Source organism: Crinia signifera, chromosome 5 (assembly GCF_055691185.1).
Source record: "Crinia signifera chromosome 5, ASM5569118v1, whole genome shotgun sequence".
In the NCBI taxonomy this organism is placed as follows: domain Eukaryota; kingdom Metazoa; phylum Chordata; class Amphibia; order Anura; family Myobatrachidae; genus Crinia; species Crinia signifera.
In genome coordinates, this window is record NC_139221.1 from 124,611,186 (window position 1) to 124,631,910 (window position 20,725).

Below are 20,725 nucleotides of genomic sequence, written 5' to 3' on the forward strand. Positions count from 1 at the left end.
TAACTTTTATTAGAGTTCACTTAAAAAAGGTTAGCGTCAAAAAAAATAAATGAATGCAACATATCAAGTAAATACAATTTTACAATAGTGCATCACAGTATAAGTATACAGTATAGTGTCACATAGACTAGGCGAAAATGTTTAACACCGAGGGGACCACCCCCTGTGAGGTTGAAAAAATGTTCAACCCGTGAGAATTCCCTTAATGGGGTAAATGCTGAGGAGGTACACGGAAATGGTGCTTCTTAACTGGTCAGTAGACTGAGTTATGAAAGAATTATAAATAAAGGACAGAAAAAATGGATGGACAGAAAAAATATATAGAATTGCTAGATTAATAAAGAACAGGGGAAAGTGGTCATTGGTGTCCTGCCTGATATTCGGGGTGTTCCGCTGTTCATACGACACCAGATCTTCCCTATCAGTCGCCCGATTAGGTACTGATCTGGCCAGACACTGTTTAGCTACTGAGATCGGACGAGATCAGGCGGACCAGTGGTGTATGGTCGTATACTTAGTGTATTAGATATAACGACACAGGACTGACATTAGGGACCATTAATTGCTTCTGCTTTCCAGAGACACAGAGTGACCACGGTCTGATACTCAAGGTATTGCAGGATGGGTCAAGTATGCCAAGGGATGAGAGAGCAACGATATAAAAGAGTACAGAGCACTGAATTTATTGCAAGGACCAGACCCTTCTACTACCCTCCATCATATAGAATAAATTGGATGGAGGTTGAGAGTAATAGTCTGGTTGTGCTCAATTCAATAAAAGGAGATAAAGAAAGGGTGCCGTGTGGGGTGCCGGTACCTGGCGGGTGAAAACCCGCTGATGACAGGGACTCAGTCCAGGTGGGTCCCTGAGTCAGGCTGCGTCTGCCAAGAATTACAGCGTGAATGGCTGTGTAGAGGCCAGGTGATCCGCCCGTGGCTTGCGGCGGATAGACAGGCTCCGGGTGTAGAGTGACGTCAGGGGGTGGTCCTAGGTGCGTCAGTGGACACGTGTTTCGCCGTAGAGGCTTGTTCACCGTGACGCGCTGACCTGGGGAATCCCCATGCATCATAAAGGATGTGTAACCAATGGGAAAGGAGGACTGGATGATGGACGTTGAGGGCGGCGAATGGGGTGGCGCGGCTTGTCAGTCTGAAAGAATCAGTGCGTGTACACCCTTTCCCTAATGAGTGTAGCTGCCGGCTTGTCTGTGGGAGGTGCCCGAGCCGTATGTCAGCTGTAGTAAGATGGGATTGACGTGCAGGGGATATGAGTACAGGGGATATCAAAAGGTATCGGACCCATTCACGCTGTAATTCTTGGCAGACGCAGCCTGACTCAGGGACCCACCCGGACTGAGTCCCTGTCATCAGCGGGTTATCACCCGCCAGGTACCGGCACCCCACACGGCACCCTACCCTATCTCATTTCTGTGGGATCTTCCACCTACAGCTTTATTTATTTATTTTCTTTGCTTACTTATTAGACTGCTTTAGTAAGCTTTACTCACGCATTAGACTGCTTCTCTCTTTATAACGGACCCCTGTATCTACTCTCCACCAATCATTTATTAAAAAACTGGGGCACAAGGGAGGATTACCCTCTACAGGAGTAGCGTACATCATATCCGCCGCAGAGAACCACATATGAATTATCCATTTTACTACCTATTTGCTCTGTGTGCACATATCACTGCGAACAGATTATCTTGAATGATTTATTGTGATATTAACCTGTACCACCTGTGTCTGCATATATCTGCTTGTGAGGGTTTGTCGTAAATGCACTATCGTTAACATTTGCCCCTGCCTAATACACTGCTGGCTTGCCATGTTTTTGGATCTATTAATGTAACCTGATTTACGTTGCAAACTTCTTTAATTGTGTAGTTTAAAATTGACGCCTCAACGTAAACAACGTGAATTGGAGATCCAATCAGGCAGATGCATACAGGATTGGCTTCAATTAGTTATAGTGTGTTCATTCCCAGTATACTGTGTTAGTGACAGTCTGTTTGTGCTTGTCACTCCAACTTTACTGTGCAAATCGCAATCCCGTACATCTAGTGCTCTTTATCCATATATGTGCGCTTCAAATATACATCGAGTGATTTTTATTGTACGGTCTCTCAACCCTGTAATTGTTTTCCAGGTCTGTCTGATCCGCATAACCACATAATTTATGGCCCGATATATTTAATAGCATTTATGTTTGCCTGTCTTTTCAACCTCCATAGGTGGCTCTGTACCTTCTTGTGACCACCTTGGGACCAATAACCATCATTGTTTTCCCGCTGTGACACATATCCCACAGAACTGTACCACACAACCCCTGGATCGAACCTGGTGTTAAGTGTCAATCCATCATTCTCACCAGTTGATAAATCGGATAGGGGGCACATACCAACTTTCTCTTTGGAAATTTCCTCATTTCTTTATCTCCTTTTATTGAATTGAGCACAACCAGACTATTACTCTCAACCTCCATCCAATTTATTCTATATGATGGAGGGTAGTAGAAGGGTCTGGTCCTTGCAATAAATTCAGTGCTCTGTACTCTTTTATATCGTTGCTCTCTCATCCCTTGGCATACTTGACCCGTCCTGCAATACCTTGAGTATCAGACCGTGGTCACTCTGTGTCTCTGGAAAGCAGAAGCAATTAATGGTCCCTAATGTCAGTCCTGTGTCGTTATATCTAATACACTAAGTATACGACCATACACCACTGGGCCGCCTGATCTCGTCCGATCTCAGTAGCTAAACAGTGTCTGGCCAGATCAGTACCTAATCGGGCGACTGATAGGGAAGATCTGGTGTCGTATGAACAGCGGAACACCCCGAATATCAGGCAGGACACCAATGACCACTTTCCCCTGTTCTTTATTAATCTAGCAATTCTATATATTTTTTCTGTCCATTTTTTCTGTCCATCCATTTTTTCTGTCCTTTATTTATAATTCTTTCATAACTCAGTCTACTGACCAGTTAAGAAGCACCATTTCCGTGTACCTCCTCAGCATTTACCCCATTAAGGGAATTCTCACGGGTTGAACATTTTTTCAACCTCACAGGGGGTGGTCCCCTCGGTGTTAAACATTTTCGCCTAGTCTATGTGACACTATACTGTATACTTATACTGTGATGCACTATTGTAAAATTGTATTTACTTGATATGCTGCATTCATTTATTTTTTTTTACGCTAACCTTTTTTAAGTGAACTCTAATAAAAGTTATATTTTTTATGCCAATCATCTTACTACCTCACACATTATAATTTGAAGAAGAGTGCCCCAAAAACCTAGTTTTGTTCTTCCTTTGTCCTTCTCTGGACACCCTACTCTCTACATGGTTTCCAGTCTGCCAGATCCTAACACTATGTGCCCTAGAGACTTAAGACTGGTAACATATGAAAGAGGAGACTGACTAGTAGTGTATGTGACATCCGGATGGGAAGCATCAAGCAATCATAGGTAGGTTCCCCTCCAACTGTCTGCCTAGCTTGCAGGGGTTTCTGGCTTCCTCTGCAGTCAGAGAGCCATCATTAGAATGCAGAGAGGTGACAGTAAAGAATTCTGCTCTCTAGTGGGTTAGCTCCTGCCAGGTGCTCAGCTTCCTGTTTCACAGACAGTGTGGGTAGGGGACCGGTTCATCATTGCAGCATCTGTGCCTTTGTCAGCAGCCCCTGTGTGTTTTAAATAGCGTAAAAAGAAGCACCTTCAGCATTCTCCTTAGAGATGTAAAACCTATGCCGTTGCTCACTGTATAGACATAGGCGTGCGCAGGCCATTTCCTTCGGGGGTGCACCATTAGAGGGGCGTGTCCATCACCGCCTACTGGGCGTGTCCATAACCATCTACTGGGCATGTCCATCACAGCCTACTGGGCTGTGCAAACTAAATAGAAGGTGACTTATTTATGTACATGCATTTGAATGAATCATCCCCCCACGCATACTAGAAACAGGGAATGTGCCCGCCAAATGTGCGGTGCCTTTACACTGTAATGCCCATTAGACATAATGCCATGCACAGTAATGCCCATTACACATAATGCCACACACCATAATGCCCAGATCACACATAATGCTACACATATTAATGGCCATTCTACTTAATGCCACACCCTGTATTTTTGTAAAATAGGGACAATAGGGAGAGTGTGCGCCAAAAATTTACACAGTAATGCCTATTACACGTCACACACCCATTACATAGTATAACACATGCCGTAATGCCCATTACACATTATGCCTCACACCGTAATGCCCAATACACATTATACCAAACACTGTAATGCCCATTACACATTATGAATTTCGTTTATGGTTACGGCGCTTTTACCTTTGTATGTGGGGGCTGCTTAACTGAGTTGTCCGTGCTCAATAATAGGGTGAATAATGGTAATAGTTAAGTGCTCAACCTTGGTTTTATGTTAGTGAGAATAAAGTGACGAGATGTTTGTGTTCTGAATAAGGTTTTATTTGTAAATAATATATACAGGTATTGTACAAGAGAAATGCAGTAAATAGTGGGGGTGTCTGAGATGAGTCCCGTGGGGGATATAAGGGTGCCAGCAGGCCCCTTTACCATAAGCCTGGGAGGATTATGTCTCATTCAGTTTAATGGTGTGACAGTGGCCTGTATTGAGTCCTTATGGGTATCAGGGGTCAGCAGAACCCTTTATACCATAAGCCCTTGGGCTTATGTCTCAAAAAGAGGCCGCTGTGTGAGTGAGGATGAGGGGTTAAGTGACCCGTGGGCGGGCAGGGTTAAGTCCAGGTGCACTTGTGGCTGCAGGGCAAAAAGTCAATGGAGGTGTTGGGTGGCGGAGCCCCGCTCCCAGAGTTATTTCACACTCACAGTCTTAGTGCAGAGTTTGTGCAGCGGATAGGTGCTGGACGTCCCGGTTTCACTTAATAAGGCAGTGGTGAGAGGCGTTCACCCGTCTGCCTGTCTGTGTGTTGAGCCGCTGTGGTGATCGTAGATGCGGCTTACAGTTCTCCTGACCCGGACGCTAACTTCCGGGTTAGCGGGGTGACGTCACCGGGGGAGCTGTGCGCTCGACTCCGGGCGGACGGAGGAGACTTTGATGCTGTAGGTGTTGTTGTGGAGATGGTTTGTGCAGGTCCAACGCGTTTCAGCCACTGAGGGCCTTTATCAAGGATATTGTATACTCTGATTTGAGTGTATTTATGCTGGATGGGCGTTCCTCAATTGTGGTCATAGGTCTGAGGTGTCGGCCCCTGATTGGACGCTTGTGGGTGTCACTCACACAGAGGCGGGCAGGGGGGCGTGGTATACATGTGTGGCTATATCGTGTGTCTATTAACTATGCATGTGCTGGAGTTGGGGCTATTAACCATACATATGCTGGAGCAGTACATTGTACAATGTACAATGTACTGCTCCAGCATATGTATGGTTAATAGCCCCAACTCCAGCACATGCATAGTTAATAGATACACGATATAGCCACACATGTATACGACGCCCCCCTGCCCGCCTCTGTGTGAGTGACACCCACAAGCGTCCAATCAGGGGCCGACACCTCAGACCTATGACCACAATTGAGGAACGCCCATCCAGCATAAATACACTCAAATCAGAGTATACAATATCCTTGATAAAGGCCCTCAGTGGCTGAAACGTGTTGGACCTGCACAAACCATCTCCACAACAACACCTACAGCATCAAAGTCTCCTCCGTCCGCCCGGAGTCGAGCGCACAGCTCCCCCGGTGACGTCACCCCGCTAACCCGGAAGTTAGCGTCCGGGTCAGGAGAACTGTAAGCCGCATCTACGATCACCACAGCGGCTCAACACACAGACAGGCAGACGGGTGAACGCCTCTCACCACTGCCTTATTAAGTGAAACCGGGACGTCCAGCACCTATCCGCTGCACAAACTCTGCACTAAGACTGTGAGTGTGAAATAACTCTGGGAGCGGGGCTCCGCCACCCAACACCTCCATTGACTTTTTGCCCTGCAGCCACAAGTGCACCTGGACTTAACCCTGCCCGCCCACGGGTCACTTAACCCCTCATCCTCACTCACACAGCGGCCTCTTTTTGAGACATAAGCCCAAGGGCTTATGGTATAAAGGGTTCTGCTGACCCCTGATACCCATAAGGACTCAATACAGGCCACTGTCACACCATTAAACTGAATGAGACATAATCCTCCCAGGCTTATGGTAAAGGGGCCTGCTGGCACCCTTATATCCCCCACGGGACTCATCTCAGACACCCCCACTATTTACTGCATTTCTCTTGTACAATACCTGTATATATTATTTACAAATAAAACCTTATTCAGAACACAAACATCTCGTCACTTTATTCTCACTAACATAAAACCAAGGTTGAGCGCTTAACTATTACCATTATTCACCCCATTACACATTATGCCACACAGTGATAGTGGCATATGGGTGACACTGGCGCCCGCAGCCTAACACTATGTCCCCTCTAGTGCCTAAATCTAATTCTCCCTCCTCCAACCTAATGCTAACCCACCTTACATACTTAATTTTACAAGACAAACACACACACAGTAGTACTCCCTCTACTCACTCTTGCCTTAGGAACAGAGGGTAATCTTCCTGATGGGCATGCCCTGGTCTGGAAGGATGTGGAGCTGCCCCTCCTCTCCCTCCATGACCACAGCAGCAGCAATGAAAGCACGCCAGTAGGGACTCCCGTGTAGCCCCGCCTCTGACTCCCGTGTAGCCCCGCCCACTGAAAGTTCCCTCCTCTGCTCTGACTCCGAGTCCTCCTGCAGGGCTAACGATGCCAAAAGTGCAGAAAGGACCTGCACATCATTATCTCTGCGCTCCCCGCAGCGCAGACTCCGCCGCCACTGCTCCCTCTCCAGACAGTGACAGGCTCTGTAAGAGCTGTGTCAGCTGCCATGCAACAGCGGGGACAAGCCGTGCAATTGCACGGCTTATGCCCAGTGCTTAAAGTTGTCCTGGAGAGGTGGTGGAACTCACTTTCCCCTCCGTCGTGTTCTGCACTCCCCTGCAATTTTTAAATTTCTGGCCTATCCAACACACAGAAAAAGAATAATGCGGGCAGCATAATACCTCCGCCAATTCAAATTATGCCCACAGTGCAAAACAACCCGACACCTTACAAGAACGTAACAGTGCGCGCCGAAAGGCGGACATAAAAAATGTAGGGCATGGCTTTGTGGGACAGGGGTATAATCCAACACAATAATGCTCAATACACATTGTACCACACCCCGTAATGCCCATTACATACTATGCAAAGTGCCAGGGGATTACATGCACAGTGCCAGGTTTTTTATGCTCAGGGCCAGGGGTTTACATGCACGGTGCCAGGGGTTTCATGCAAGGTGCCGGGGTTTACATGCTCAGGGCTAGGGGGGTTACGTACACAGTGCCAGGAGTTACATGCTAAGGGACAAGGGTTACATGCTGAGTGCCCAGTGTTTACTTGCTCAGGGCCAGGGGTTTACATGCACGGTGCCAGGGTTTACATGCACGGTGCCAGCGGTTTACATGCACAGTGCCAGCGGTTTACATGCACAGTGCCAGGGGTTTACATGCACAGTGCCAGGAGTTACATGCTAAGGGACAAGGGTTACATGCTGAGTGCCCAGTGTTTACTTGCTCAGGGCCAGGGGTTTACATGCACGGTGCCAGGGTTTACATGCACGGTGCCAGCGGTTTACATGCACAGTGCCAGCGGTTTACATGCACAGTGCCAGGGGTTTACATGCACAGTGCCAGGGGGTTACATGCTAAGGGACAAGGGTTACATGCACAGTGCCCGGTGTTTACTTGCTCAGGGCCAGGGGGTTACTTGCTAAGGGACAAGGGTTACATGCACAGTGCCCGGTGTTTACTTGCTCAGGGCCAGGGGTAACATGCTCAGGGTCAGGGGGTAACATGCTCAGGGTCAGGGGGTAACATGCTCAGGGTCAGGGGGTAACATGCTCAGGGACAGCGGTAACATGCTCAGGGACAGCGGTAACATGCTCAGGGCCAGGGTTTATGTACACAGTTCCCGGGGTTACATGCTCAGGGCCAGGGATTACATGCTTTTTGCTAGGGGTTACATGCTCCTCAGAGCAAGTGATTAGACAGGGGGAGGGAGGGGGGAGCTGACAGGGGGTGAGACGATAGGGGGCAAGAGGGCTGGAGGTAATGGGCGAGCTGACAGGATGCAAGATTGGTTAGAGAGGGTATGGTGACAGGTGGAAGTGGAGAGGGTGGGGAGAAGGCTGGTCCCTTACTATAATCAGCGGTTCTATGATTCCCCGGCCTCCCATCTCTCCTGCCGCCACTGCTGCTCTCCTGTTCCACGGCCATGGTCTTCTGTGTCCCAGTCTTCTGCTGCGGTCCCCGGCTGCTGCTCTCCAGTTCCCCAGGTGCTGCCGTCCAAGGCTGCTGCTCTCCTCCTGCGCTCTTCAGTTCCCGCGATCCCAGTGCAGCAGCGGCCAATTGAAATGTATGAAGCGCGAACCAATCGGCGCTGTCGAGGTTCGGCAGTCAGTCAGGAGCCGCTGCTGCCTGATTAGCTGGCTAGCTCCGGACTTTGAATTTGTATTATGGAGTGTGCCAAATTTTAAATGTAATGGCGCTGCCCGTTTTATGATGCATAGCACCTGATAACTATTGATGGTGCTTTAATGGTAGGTGAGTGGACGGAGGCGGAACCGTTCCACCGGCTCACTTTAACCCCTGCTTGTGCCCCTGTAAAATCGTATGGGGGGGTTGCCGATCATTAGGAGGTGCCTGTGCACCCCCGGCACCCCCTGTGCGCACACCTATGTGTATAGATGTGGTCTTCCACGAAAAATGGGACGTACAAGCATCTCGCATGCAGCTTGCCCCATTCTCAGCAAAAGTACTGTATACTCACTCACTTATCCCCATAGTCTACTATAAATAGCATAATGAGACACATCTATGCCTTGATAACACTGCTAGATTCTCAGTGAAACGTATTGGTGCAACCTGGACCTGTGCAACTTTGGACTTGGACCCTAACCACCTGCTCAATCTTCTGACCACCGCATCCCTTATTTTGGAAATCCTGGCCATTCATCACCTGTGGAAACAGTCACATCTCTGTTGAGGCTCCTGACTTTGGTAATTTACTCTCTATGCCATCGGGACTGCTACCTCCAGCGACATCCAGGACATTATTCCAATTGGAATCCATTTGGATACTGGGACTACTGCTTTGGTTCAGTGCAGTTTAATCAATCTTTAATTGGGTCATTTATACCATTGGACAGTGTCCTTACTCTTGAAATTCGCTATTTTATTAGTGTGAGTCATTATGTTTAGTATATGTTATTAAATATGCCCTTTTATTGATTCACTCCTTCACACCAATATTCCAGCGCTGCTATTCTTGTTTTATTATTGTTGTATAGGAGCTGAATCCTCCTTTAAAGCAGCTGCTTTGCGGTAGCAGAGGGATGGATTAAAGGGGGGGGGGGGGCACATGGAGGTCAGTACCCCTGGGCCTCCCTCTATCTAGGGGTCTCCTGTGGTTGGCATGTATTTTTCAAAAAAAGATAAAGGAAATTTAGCTAAAGGTTTTGTGCATGGCAGTGGGGTAGTGCTGCAGCTTCACCTATCTGCCTATCTGCCATGTGACAATGCTTAATGATTCTGAGCATCCGGAGCCGAGGCACACTGACTGCACAAGTGTGCAGTGCATTACTGGGAGTTGACTAAGTCCCGTGAGACTTTGCACAAGAGTTTGGTTGAGCTCATCAAGTTGGTCTGCTTGCTTGAGCTCATCACATGCTTCTTAGGCCCATGGAGGACAGCAGCAGCAGCAGTCTCATCATGGGAGGGTTTTTAATCAGAGACAGCGCCTAGCCTGTGAGGTCTCCTACAGAGTACGGTACCAATTGACCAATTTTACACTGCCTTTACTCTGTGTTTTGACAGTGTAATATTCTCCCCATGCAGCTTGTGGCCAGCAATGACTAGTGATAGGGGGCCCCCTCTCTAAAGTGCCCCGGGCCCACCGAAGGCTTATGCTGGCCCAGGGTAGCAATACCTTATGAGCACTCTATAATTAACTCTGTTAATTTCCATTTTTCCACATGCTCTTTGAGATGATACTCGTTTAATACACGTTAAAACGTTTTTAAACAGTTTTACAGTTGACCCTACCATATTTATTAAGTAATGTTCTTCATCCATTCCTATAAATTGAACATGATGCTTATCTGAAATCTCAGCAATGGTAACTCTTTACAGACACCATGAGCTAAATGTAATAGGGTGTAAGAATCAGAAAGTGAGAGACTTTTTCAAGCGTTTATTCTTGGATATTGCCATGTACTTGATTGCTGCTTTTAAAAAATGGGAAACTTCTCCCCAAATCTCTCACATTCTGACTCTCACACCCTGTTACTTTTGACCCCAGGTTCCCAAACTATCAATATTACTGGAAAACACATAAATTAAAAGAAATGCACCAAGGAAATGGAAAATTGCAACTCGTGTTAAGTAAAACCTTTTAATTTAACAAATTAAACTATAAAATCCTGAACATCAATTTCAAAACCAGTAATTTATATTATCTGATCAGAGTATTTCAAATTGGGAACAGGCGACATCCAGTTAGTGCCTCATCCATCATACAGTTCTACTACTGCTTAGGTTTCTACTGCCATAGGAAGCTGACTAGTTTTTATTTTGATGCCAAATATTTTCAGGCAATGGCCTATTCAGACCAAGATCGCATGGCTTTGAATTTGTAGGCTGGACGATTATCAATAGACCGCACATGCGTACTGCCCGCAGTTCTCATGATTTACAGTAAGCTGGTGTTGGGGATGGTAACTAGCAGTTTTTTGGGAGTGTCATGGAAAACACAGGTGTGCCCAGTCATTCATGTGACATCAGCTCTGTCCCCGATCAGCTTGTTTCTGTCGCAGCCACTGAGTATGTCCTGGGCTACGCACAGACTGCATACACCGGGAAAATCATTTGCTGGTGAGCGTTTTGCAAATTGATCTGCAGCTATTCGCAGGCCTGCAATATCTTTGCTGAGCTACGCAATTTGCAGGCTTGCGCGGGGCGGGGCAGCATATACTGTACATAATTGCTGGGCTCAAATAATTAGCAGATTTGTGATCAGGTCTGAATTAGGCTCAATGCGCTTTTCATGTATTGTGAGTGTATTTGGTTGGGGCAAAATGAGAAAAAGAAAAAATTCTTCCTGAACTATTTAAACACAGAAATCATGTTAGGTAAATTATGTTATAGACAATGTGACTGCAAGTGGCACACTTAGATAGATAAGAGTGACCGAAAGGGACAGTGGGGCAGATGTATTAAGCCTGGAGAAGAGATCAAATAAAAAGTGATAATGCACCAGCTCCTAGCTATCCAGTCTATAACATGACAGTTAGGAACTGACTGGCTGGTGCATTATCAACTTTGATTTTTTTTTTCTCAGACTTAATACATCTGCCCCATTGGGTCTACATATAGCAACCAAAATGACAACTGCTATCTGTGTTCAGAAATTATTGCCGTTCTGCCTTGATTCAGAGTTGGTCTCAGCAATATCAAATTGGATGTATCTCTACATGCGTTCAGCTTTAAATAGCCCAAAATTCCACTCACACACCCACAACAAACGTATCCTAGACTGAATGCGCTGCTGCCATTGTTACCCCCTACCCCGATGCAAGTGGTAAAGTGAGAACCATTTGATTTGGAGGAGATGCATATGCGGACCCTGACACATGCTAACATCCTGAATAGGGCCCTAAAACAGAATGTTATTTAGAACCCAGCTGTGTACCCATAATCAGATCAGAAAATGGATCAATCATCTAATTCACAAAATACATTTACAGAGAATGAAACCCATGATGTGTAAATTACAATATCAACCTCAGATGATTTGGCAAAAGATCAGTCTGAACCTTTACGTTGTTGATCCTAAAATTTGCAGGAATCCTCCCTAGTAATGGGCACTCCCACAAGTGCAGTCTAATGACCACACAACATAGGCAGAAGTGTTCTGGGGATCCCGCAGCAGCAATCATGTGTAAAATAGTGATCACTTTATTTTATCCATGGTAGGGATGGGCTCCTTAATGAGCCACTGGGGGTGATTCAGGTTGGTTTGCTAAAGCAAACTCCTTCTTTAATAGACAAAACCATGTGCACTGCAGGTGAGGCAGATGTAACATGTGCAGAGAGAGTTACATTTGGGTGAGATATATTGTTTCTGTGCAGGGTAAATACTGGCTGCTTTATTTGTACATTGCAGTTCAGATTTCAGTTTGAACACACCCCACCCAAATCTAACTCTCTCTCTGCACATGTTACATCTGCCCCACCTGCCGTGGACATGGTTTTGTCCATTAAAGGAGTTTGATTTTTGCAATCCAACCAGAATCCCCCCCCCCCCCCCCCACTGTCTATGGATGAGCAATTCGACTCAGCACTATAAGATTTGTATTTCTTGTGATAAGCAGCATTAATAAATGAATGATCAGGTTCTAGAAATATGCCCAGTATTGTGTTATGTTCCCACCAGGTTTTGTGATTTAATATGCAGTAACCCCCTTCTGTTGCCCACTATAATTATATCCTGAGTCATTTTATTCATTATTGAGATTTTCTGCCAGAGAGCAAAAAAATAATAAAACAAAGTCATTACACATTTACTCAATTAGCATACAGAACTTTACCATAGGCTACCTTGACGTCATTGTACTTTGAGAAAGCTGATGCAGAAATGATCTCACGTTGACTCTAAATAAGCCCATGCATATTATCCCAGTTCACATTCGTTATAATTAATTGTTTGAAAATGCATGATTAAACATTGCCTTAGTAGATCTCGCAGAGATGTGATGTTACCATTGAGATGTGACTTGACTGCATGAACAACGCACCGTATGACTGATATGGTCACACAAGTGCAATATTCCATCCTTGCTTTTTCATTTATTGTTCTGTAATATATCCCCATGGTTCTTTTTTTTTAACTAAGAGTAGATACAGATTCAATATTGCAGTGAATGTGTATTTCTGTTGCAGTGCACTCTTTATTTCTCTACATGACCGCTAGAAAGTGATTTGTAAAAGGACAATACAATGATGAATTCTAATGGTTGCTGAGTCACGGTGATTAGACAGCTCAGCCATAGTACTTCACTCGAGCTTCAAGAAGTGCTAGTAATTCAACCCCTTTAAAAAAACGTCACTTGATCATAATACGCTAAGGCAGGTACAGAAAAAAATCAATACAGGGGGATCTACATCTATCATAATTTCTGTAAAACCCCTGTGAAAGTATTAGACCACAGGATAAGGCTGTAATTATCTGGCAAAGCGCTCTAGTATACAGACATCTTATTTTATCCTTGTGACAATAAAACAGACATCTTCCTGTACTGTACCCAATGTATCACTGGAATCTGAGAAAATAAATCAGCTCTGTGCCTCTGCTGGCAGTCCTGAGAAGAAAGTGGAACCAAGAAAAGGTCACAGCAAGGCAATAACGCCATTACTAAAGTTATTGCTTTCTTACAAATAACTTATCATTGAAGACAACATACAACTTCAAAGTGAATTGACTTTAAATAATAACCGTTATGATGAATTGCTGGACTGGCGTGCAAAAGGTTCCAGAGAGCATTGCCAATAAAGTGGAAATGCTGTGTTAAGAATACTTTAATAGGTGAAGCACTTTGGCAAGGGACTATGTAAAAACCGGACCGGACATCAAAATCTGCAGTCAGGAGCTTGTAGTGTCGGGTCGGGGGGGCTGTCCCGTCCTGGAGGTGCCTTGTCTGGGGGGCTGCCTGTGATAGCTTTCACCAGGGACATGAGGAATGTGAGATTACAGTTTCCCTGTGTGGTCTGGACCGTTCCGGCTTTTGCTACATGCCCGGACCATACAGGGAGGCTGTAATCTCCCCTTCTCAATGTCCCTGGTGATAACTATCAGAGGCATCCCCCCGGACAAGGCACCCCCAGGACGGGACACCCCCCGGACTGGACACTACAAGCTCCGGACTGCAGATTTTGATGTCTGGTCCGGGGTCTTGTCAGGGTCCGGTTTTTACCGGAACATAAAATATTCAACATTATTATGCAATTTATTCATATATTTAAAGAATCTACATTCAGAAGTTTTGGAATGCTGGCAGTCAGGATTTTGGTATATATACTGTACTTTCACACTTTCTACTCTGTCCTACCCCTCCCCTTCTGCTATTCTGCCAAATCCTAAACCCCCTACCTTGCAGCCTAACCACCCTTTTAAGTGCCTATAATCCCCCCTCCCAGCAGCCTAACTCTAAGTCCTCTATAGTGCTTAAACCCCCCCTGATTTTTCCAGCATAATGGACGGCAGGACTACAATGCCGGAATCCTCAGCAATGTCAGCCTTTTGGCACTGGTCTTCAGATGCTAGTTACTATGCCAGAGTTAGTAGTTGGACTGCTGGCATCCTGTCTGCCGCAATGCTGACCACATCCCACTTTATGTACAGCTAGAAACGTATTCGTAAATATAAGCACATGATGTGACAAGAATGGGAGGCTGAATTTTGCTCATTCTAACTGGCCGAGGTCTGCATAGGACCAAGGTCATATAAGAGCCCTGTAGTTAAGCTCAGTGGGTCAGCTTTCCTGGGTCATGTGTTTTTTCTCTTGCTATAAAGTGATTATTGGGAGTCATGTACGCTAGCATATATAAGCCCTGGTCAGGTGGTCCAGCTTTCTCTTGTCATATTGGAAGTATAAGTGGACCTTGTGTCAACATTTAATGCTTGTTTTATCCCTTCAGTGTGATATTTTAGGCCTTTGCTCTCTCTTGTTATTATCTGTCTCATCTTTTTCCCTATTTATTCTTTAGTTGTCCCCTTTGCTTTTATTCATCCCCCTCCCCCGCCATGCATCGTCCTCGTCGGTCTGTTCCCCCGGACACCGCTCGTCTGCTCTCAGCTGCGGGGTATAGGTGGCCACCAGCTTCCACCTTGGCCCCTGTTTGTGCTCTGCGGGGGTCAGCGTGGCATTTTAAATCTAGCAGTTGGTGTTGGTGTCTTTATTTCTCAGTGATAAGCTAGTTTAAGTTTATGTTCATGTGTGTCACAATAAAGCAATGGGTGCCTTATAAATTGTTCTTAATGGGAATAATTTAGTATAAATTGTATAATATTGAAATGTATTTTAATTGCATGCTGCATAAAGCTGTAAACATTTGAAGCACTTTTGATTGTATACTATTATGTACTTTGTGATTGTGCGTTATCACACCATATACAGTATAGCTCCAGTAGTGCAATCGCTTAGCGCGCGGTACTTATACAGTACATTGATCTTTCATCTAAAATGTCTTGGAATTAATCGCAAACTATAGACACTTCCAACTTCATTCACAAACAGACAGACCTACCGGTATTGGGATCTCTTCAGGCAAATATTGACTAATGTTTCTTATTGCCAGACATATAGAGCTCCATTCCATGGTATCTCAGTAATCACTTCCCTCAGGATAATCTTCACTTCATACCACATTGTCCCTTCCTATAACTCTGAAGGTCAAAAATAATATTCTGCATAGTACAAGTTATTCACCTAGCAGATTTGTAGGAAACTGAAATGAAAATATGGGGTCTATTATTTACTAAGGTGCGGGTTTTTAGAAGGGGAAATGTCATCAATAGAAACCAATGAGATTCTACTTATCATTGGTTTAGCACCTTCTAAAAGATAATAATTGGAATCTGTTTGGTTGCTAGGGGAAACATCCCCTTTAAAAAAAACTGAACTTTAATAAAAATACCCGTTTATGTACAAATACTAATTAGAGAAATCAGTGCACATGGACTGACAATTTCCATTGGTACTGTAAATATAAATGAACTAACCTGCACTTATTGTTAGTTTATTTTGTTGTAGAGAATATTTACTTGTATAGAGCTGAAATACAAATTGTGGTCCCGAGCATTTCATATAAGGGATACTCAACCTGTACTTGTGGTTCTCCAAGTACCAGCATGCAGGGAAGGTTTTGTTTTGCAGAACCTGTAGTGGGATTAACAACTTCCACTCTACCCTTACAACCCCCCCCCCCCCTTCTCTAAAGGGGTTTATATTTACCAAAACCACTATACTGGATCATAGTGGTCAAAGCTTCCTTTTCCTAAAGAGCAAGTTTCCTAGAATAAGTGATGCAAAAATCAAATGGGAGATATTTGTTGGGTCACAAATACAACAGCTCATGAAGGATGAAATTCTTAAGGGCTACAGAACCAGGGCTGTCTTTTCGTATGGGCTTAATTGGCACTTGCCCAGGGGCTCCAGGTTTATGAGGGTCCTATCCTGATAGCAGAGGATCCCCTTTTTCCAGGGATACCAGAATTTTGAAAATCGGCCATGGGGAACAGGAGATATCCAACTTCAAAGCAGCAGTCCACATCCGACCTGTTAATTGCAATTCCCAGTCATATTTCTCAGGTTTTCTCTGATTAAAATTTTTTCTGAGAGTATATTATAAAAGCTGGGCCTCTCCCCTTGCTGTCGACACTAGCGGCATGTCTCTTTCTTGCCCAGAACCAGAGATATCAGCCTTCTAGCAGCCAGTCCCTGCTCCAGCTCCAAACGTCTGGTGTACAGTTTTATATTTTTGTCAATGGATTGCTCTGGCTCTGATCTCTGATCCGAAAGTTCCCAGCACCTCCTGAAAGTTGGGACTCTAGGTTTTTATACCATTGAAGGCTAAGAAATCTATTTTCAGATAATGGCGATCTCTGCAGTCAAACAAGCTGCCCTTCCACCGGAAAATGACGAATAATAACCCCTTGAGTGGTATGGCTGGAAATATTAGGGCATACCACAAATATGAAATAGGTGCGCACCAGTGGTGTCTAGGTGTGCACCACTGCCATAGCACCTCTACAGCTTCCCCTCCCCCCAGTCACTCCCCCAACCCTCTCATCACCTGTGCTCCGGCGATCACATGCCGGAGCTCTTCTAACCCCGCTCCCCCAGCCTCCTGCCGCCATACTTTTAGTAGCAATGACGTAGGCAGCAGGCTCGGGGATGTTCGGGGCGGCTCGGGGGACTCGGGAGCGCTCAGGCACCCGAGCCCTCCCGAGCCGCCGCAAAAATCCCCCAGCCTGCCGTGACCTCACTGCTGAATGTGACAGGCTGGCGGCTAAGGCAGCGGGGACAGTGGCGGCAGGGAAGCTCCAGCGTAGTAATGCCGGAGCAGAGGTGAGGGAGGGGGGCTTCCAACTGTGGTGGGTTTTGCTGGGGCAGGACAAACCTGCCCTGGTAGGTTTGTCCTGCCCCAGCAAAATCTACCACTCAAGGGGTTAAGCCCACTCCATTATCCAACCATCCCCTGCGTATAAAACACCCCCTACCTCCCTGAAAGTCATTTACAAGGGACCCTTCATTCAGCTCAGTGCCCCCTTCCACACCTTAGTGTTCTCCCTCCCACCACCTGTACAGTAAAGGAGTAATTAGCAGAAGTTACTGCTCCAGGTCCTACATGTTGAATAGAAGATAGAGCACCCCCTACCACCTGTGGGACATCAAAGCTGCTACTGATAGCACCCCCCCCACCCCTAGGAGGGGAGAATGGATAAGGGCCCCAGTGCATTGCTTTGCCCAGGGGCCCACACTGCTGTTAAGATGGCCCTGTACAGAACCCTGGAATAAATTATGTCTTTGAAAATGTTTTTTTTGGATTCGCATTTAGATTTTTCTTTTAAAATACCTTGAAGATGTAAGTGATGAACATGGTGAATACTTCTACCAGGAAAGGCTGGATACTAGCTACCAAGAAAAATGCTATTCAAATATGCTTGCAGATTACTCCTGGACACTTAAAAAGTGATGTTCCTTAAACTTAATACATCAGAATAACCAGTGGGGAAATTGGGAGAGGTTTAATCAGTCGCACAGTAATCAATGGATTTCAATGTAAGGGTGAACCCTCCTTGTATGTTATCAACACTCAAATAGTGATGGGTACGAGGGTGTGCTAACATAGACACAAAAAGGACATAGTTATCAGGAAAGAAAAGAGTGTCTTTCGTTGGTGCACCTGGAGATAAAGATATTTAATAAAACGTCACTTTTATTTGATTCATTAAAATAGTTTGCGAATATAAAAAAGAATTGACAAGACATGAGACAACATATAGTGATGTAAAAAAGGATAGAAATCCTTACACCTAGTGGAAACCCCACTGTCTATTATCCCAATCAATTTAGATAACTTGTATGGCTCCAAGTGGTGGTTATGTTACCGTTTAATTGTAACGTGGAACAGGGTTATTACTATTGTGTACACAATGTTTCAATTGTCCCTGGGCTCTCTCTAGCAGCCGCTGGTAAGCGCCTGAGCACGGATAAAATTCCGTCTCAGCGCTCCTGCAGGCTTGCTGGAGCCAGTGGTACCACGTCCTGTACCACTGGCTCCAGCAAGCCTGCAGGAGCGCTGAGACGGAATTTTATCCGTGCTCAGGCGCTTACCAGCGGCTGCTAGAGAGAGCCCAGGGACAATTGAAACATTGTGTACACAATAGTAATAACCCTGTTCCACGTTACAATTAAACGGTAACATAACCACCACTTGGAGCCATACAAGTTATCTAAATTGATTGGGATAATAGACAGTGGGGTTTCCACTAGGTGTAAGGATTTCTATCCTTTTTTACATCACTATATGTTGTCTCATGTCTTGTCAATTCTTTTTTATATTCGCAAACTATTTTAATGAATCAAATAAAAGTGACGTTTTATTAAATATCTTTATCTCCAGGTGCACCAACGAAAGACACTCTTTTCTTTCCTGATAACCATCAGAATAACCAATTATGCTGGATACACACTATACAATTATAGTACCGCCGCCCATTGCGGGCTCGCTGCGCTCGCCACGCTTCTGGTTGCCGTTCATCGTGGGGTGGCATTAACAATGGGGGGCATTTGTCATGTAAAATATCCATAAGGGTGGGTATACAATGAAACATCCATTGGCCCATTTAAAATTGTTCCCTATGTAAAATCGGGTCCATCGCATCAGTCGCATCGCATGCCTTAACTTAAGGCATGCGATAGATGCGATGGACGCGATTTTTTAATTGTCGGGGAAAAGGCTAAAAATAGCCCTAAAATCGCATCGATCGCATACCTACATTAAGGTATGCGGTCACCTACGACGGGCGCCGTGCTAAAAAACAAGTACCCAATTATCTCCCCAATCCTTCAGGATGGAACATTAATCTATTAATGTTTTGCATGCAGGGAAAATATGAGCTGCTTATACATGTTACAAATGTTATCACATGAATAGTATTTATTTCCCACAAATATTTTAACCAATATATCTTTTGGTGTGTACACATGATTAATAAACACAATGAGCAAAATTATATATATATCATCTATATCAGTGTTTTTCAACCACTGTGCTGTGGCACACTAGTGTGCCTTGAGCTGTTCTCACATGTGCCCCCAGATCTAGAGATGCCCAAACCAGTTTACAGCCAACACCAGTTCAACTGTTATTTACTGGTCTCTTCTTTGTAAAGGACCAATGTATTTTACTTTTGTTACCTGTGGGAACCAGTGTGATTGTCTTTTTATATGGGGGCCAATAGGTGTGTTTTTTTTTTCCTGTGGGGGTCAATGGGTTTTGCCCTGTGGGGATCTCATGGTGTGTCTTGGCAATTTAAAAATCTTATTTAGTGTGCCGCAAGGTAAAAAGGTTGAAAATCACTGAGCTATATAAAAATATATATATATATATATATATATATATATATATATATATATATGTCTAGTGTCCACGAGTCTCCGAAACACTTGAAATATATACAGGAAACTCAGAACTATTAGGGTAGAAGCGCATGACAGTACCCTCCCCTTTTTATACACAGTATAATGAGGTACAGGTGGCACTCAGAGCAAGAGAAAGATGAGAGACCACAGTAGTTTCTTTCAACGTTTCAATCAAAAGATATTTTCATAAGGAAGTATTTCCTGATTCTGATTCCTGACAAAAATCGTTACTTGTTTCCTAGCACTGCGCCCATCGCATTGTATACCATAAGACTAAAGATGGTTTGCGATGCGGTGCGATGTTGTACAATAAAAAATTGTATGGCATTGTATGCCATACAATGGCATACAAAGCGATGGTATATGATTTTTTTATTGTACAACCACCCAAATGGGTCCTTACAATGTTAAATGCCCCCCCCCCTCCAACCGGTACGTGTCCTCCCACCTTCTCATAACCCCACTATCCACGTCGGCGTGGAGTTGATTTTATATAGCGAGCCCTGCAAGGGGACGCGGAATACATGTAAAGTAATATGCATTTAACATTGTAAGCACCCATTAGGGTGCTTATACAATAAAAAATTGTACTGCATCGCATGCATCGTATGCGGCTATATGAAAAAATGAAAAAATTGGGCGCCGTGCTAGGAAACAAGTACCCAAAAATCTTGTTTGATTGAAACGTTGAAGGAAACTACTGTGATCTCTGTCGTCTTGCTGTGAGTGCCGCATGTATGTACTTCTATTTATCCCTGCGGTGTTTAGAGGGTGCCAAGCCAAGCTACCATATTATGTGAGTGCTGAATCATCCCTGTTATATATATATATATATATATATATATATATATATATATATATATATATATATATATATATACAGCGACGGACTGGGCCA

The 20,725-nt window shown here is 44.8% G+C and overlaps 2 pseudogenes; one reads left to right on the top strand and one right to left on the bottom strand.

Moving 5' to 3' along the window:
* Positions 1-396: 396 nt before the first annotated feature.
* LOC146005990 (5S ribosomal RNA) lies at positions 397-514 on the bottom strand (annotated as a pseudogene).
* A 2,192-nt stretch (positions 515-2,706) lies between these two features.
* On the top strand, positions 2,707-2,824 carry LOC146005998 (5S ribosomal RNA; annotated as a pseudogene).
* Positions 2,825-20,725: the final 17,901 nt, after the last annotated feature.